The sequence below is a fragment of the Athene cunicularia genome, assembly GCF_003259725.1.
Source record: "Athene cunicularia isolate RWA chromosome 3 unlocalized genomic scaffold, athCun1 chr3_part1, whole genome shotgun sequence".
In the NCBI taxonomy this organism is placed as follows: domain Eukaryota; kingdom Metazoa; phylum Chordata; class Aves; order Strigiformes; family Strigidae; genus Athene; species Athene cunicularia.
The window spans coordinates 1168432-1171933 of record NW_020799097.1 but is presented as its reverse complement, the minus strand read 5'-3'; the positions used below and the strand labels follow the sequence as shown (position 1 = coordinate 1171933).

Genomic DNA, 3502 nt, shown 5'->3' with positions numbered 1-3502 from the left:
GGCAAACAGCCCATGAAGATGCCCCACTGCTCTCCATTTAACCCTGAGGGAGCCTGGGAAGGCTACTTAGAAAAGACATTGCATATTCGAATGGCAAAATTTAAAAGCTGTTGTAGGGGGTGGAAAAAAATCCCCAGAGGTGGAGTTGGGACTATGCTGATAACAACGGGTCTGTGGTATTGGCAAGGTTGAATTCCAGTAATGATGCTGCCTCTGCATGAAAGCACCGTCCGTGCAACCAGAGGATGAGCCCAGGCTCCCGAGGGATCCATCAGCAGGCAAGAGTCAAGCCATAAGGAAGCAGAGCTGAGGGCTGAGTTTTAAAAATATTTCGAGCAAGGCAACAGCCTCCAACCAACCGCTTCCTGCAGGTGTGCTGACTGCAGCCGTTCTTCTCGGTGTGCTGCGTCTCTGCCTGAATCGCTAACGCAGAGCTGGGGGGGTGCTCCAGGCTCGTGGGTACTTCTCCTTGTCATGGAGGAAAAGACAGCAAAAAGGGCTTTGCCAGGAATCCTGCTGGGACTTTACGGCCCATCCCGTAGGCGTTTGTTCCTACTGCTGAGGGCAGGCTGGCCCAGGACTTGCTTTGCTAAGGGAGAGAAGGGAGACGGGGATGGAGAACGTCTGCTGTGAGGATAGGCTGGGAGAGTTGGGGCTGCTCAGCCTGGAGAACAGAAGGCTCCAGGGAGCCCTTTTTGTGGCCTTTCCATGCTTAAAGGGGGCTTCTAAGAAAGATGGGCACAGATTTTTTTTTTTTTTGCAGGGCCTGTAGCGATAGGAAAAGGGGTGATGGTTTTCTGCTAAAAGAGAGATTCAGACCAGGTGTAAGGCAGAAATTGTTCCCTGTGAGGGGGGTGAGGCCCTGGCACAGGCTGCCCAGAGAAGCTGTGGCTGCCCCCTCCCTGGAAGGGCTCAAGGCCAGGTTGGACGGGGCTTTGGGCAACCTGGGCTGGGGGAAGGTGGCCCTGCCCGGGGCAGGGGGGGGCACTGGAGGGGCTTTGAGGTCCCTTCCACCCAAACCAGTCTGGGATCCGATGACAAAGCACGGCAAAGAGAGGGTATATCTGGCAGCCCTTGCTCACTGCTGTGTAACAGCTCAGTGACACCCCAACCATCCCCACCAGCCTTCCCTAGAGCACTGGGTGCCTCCTTGGGCAGCCTGGGCAACTCCTGGACATCAGGACGTCCCCACCACTGCAGGGAGGTGACCCTCGCTAGTAACCAGGCCAGCCCCCTGCATCTGCCCGCACACAGGTCTGAGCCTCGACGTAAAAAGGCAACGTCTGAGTCCAGGCAGAAGTTCAGCGAGCTTCAGGCTACAGCTCAACAGCAAAGGTGGTGCAAGGCTTGGAGCCATCTCCTCTGGTGGTCAGCGTGTGGCCCCACGGTGAACTGCAAGTGATCCAGTATTGAAAAACACACAAATAAAAGCTCGGAGTGATTATTTATTTACTGCTTGACTGTTTCAGCCTGCTGGCTCCATGCCTGGACGGGGCCGCTGCCTTGGCCCGGCCAGCCGGGGTGCTGGCAGAAGAGGAGCGGTGGGAGCGAGGAGGGATGCTGGCAGCAGAGGGACCTCTCTCAGCCTCCCATCACTGCAGCACGCAGCCACAGCAACGGCCTTTCCCCAACCCCTGCCCATTTGGGCTCCTCTTTGACTGAAACTACAAATTCAGGCTGCATTTACAGTTATTTTTCTGCCTTTTACTGTCTCAGAGCCCAACCCTCACCTGTGCTTGCATTTGGACCATTTTTTTACCCTGTACGAACTTGTGCATCCCCTGTCTCACTCCCTCACCCAAGATTTTGTCCAGAAAACAAAAGAATTCACCTTGTACAAATATCTTCTATAAACTGAAGTTGTTGATCCGGGCATGGACAAGTTACAAAAACAAGTAAGTTATTTCCCTCCAAGACATGTGTCTTCTCCTGACAGCTCAGGGACTGAGCCCGGCTCCAAATAACTCTGATTTGCCAAGAAAGGTTGGATCAGATGATCCTTGAAGTCCCTTCCAACCTGGTATTGGAGGATTCTATGCTATAATCCCCGCTGCCAGCACAGGTGCCCAGCACGTGTCTCGCCAGCATCACTGACACCTCGATTAGGCTGCAAGGGAAGGGCTGAGAAGTGCTTTGGCAAGCCCAGCACTATTTCTATATTCCTTGTTGTTGTTGCTGCTTTTCCTATTTCAAGGTCTGTTTGTTTCCCCCCTTCTGCATCCCCTCAGGAAATGGATCAGCTGAATAACAAAATAATGTCCCTAATGAGCCAGGGGAGGAGGTAAACAGCTTTGTGATGGAGACAACACTGACAGAAAGCCCGTGGAAATCCAGGGAGATCTTCCCACCGCCTTCATTCCGATTCAAAGCCACCCCAGGGGGACACAGACTGTGAAGACACACAGCATTCCAGACAAAGGGGCTGCTACGAAGATTTCAAGTCCAACTTTTTCCCCAAGGGGGATCAGCTCGGCCTGAGCCACCCCTCAGACGTGCATCCAGCATCTCCAGGGACAGGAGCCGAGCTCCCTCACAGTCAGACCTGGGGATTCTCTTCCCTTGTCCCTCCAATACATCTCGCTGCCTTGCAGAAATCTGGTTTTTGTCTGTCCTGTGCCAAAAGGATGAGAAGCTTATCCCAAACCTGACCTAACCCTGGAAGGCAAGGTGAGAGCTGGACTTGGCTTCCCCGGTTGAGCCAGGTCCCAGGTTGGTGTGGTTCTCCCACCTCAGCCCCAGCCCAGCAGTGGTACCCGCGGGCACTGCACCCTTGTCAGAACACTTCAGCTCTTCCTTCATCTCCAGACATCCCAGATGCATCTCCATCCTGGGGCACGTGCAGGAGCAAACCCATTTCTGGAGTGTCCTGCTCACTGTGCGTGTGCTACAGCCACGTAGCTCTGTGCTATGAAATCAAAAGTTCCAGGGCACCCTCCCTGCCTTTGCAGCCAAACCGCCTGGCACACATGGCACCCACACTAACACTTCCCTTCCAAAGAAAGAGTTTGGGTGGACAAAGCTTGACCTGCCCTCTGGGACCGGCCTACGGCTGTTGTACCCCCCTGGCCCTGCCTGAGGATCCTTTGGGCCAGCACTCGGTAGCCAAAACCTTCTCAGAGACTGTCCTAAGAATTAACTAAGGTTAGGGGCACTGCGGATGCTTGGCCTGGCACTGTCTAATTAATGAGACTTGGCAGAGGTGTTTACCACTACAGATGTGGCCGTAAATTCCCGTGACAGAGAGTCAATATCTTCACGCTAAGGGAGCTTGAGGAGCTCGGTGACGGGCTGCGCGGGGAGCTGCTCTGAGAAATGAGCTCCCCACAAGAGCCGTTGTGTAGAACAACCTCCCTCATGGGCTTTCTGCCATCACTGGCCCCACACGAGTTGAGGAGAACCCCCCCCAAAATGCTCCTTCCTTTGGCTGAGCTGCTCTCCAAGGCATTAGGTTGGTCCCTGGGTTTTATCCGAACTTTCTTTTTGCAGCCCCCCCCCCCCCCCC

The 3502-nt window shown here is 54.4% G+C and overlaps 1 protein-coding gene across 13 annotated transcripts in view; it reads right to left on the bottom strand.

The window, feature by feature from the left end:
• Positions 1-3502, bottom strand: part of OTOF (otoferlin) — a 103563-nt gene that overhangs the window by 57908 nt on the left and 42153 nt on the right. The gene's annotated exons all lie outside the window — the stretch shown is intronic.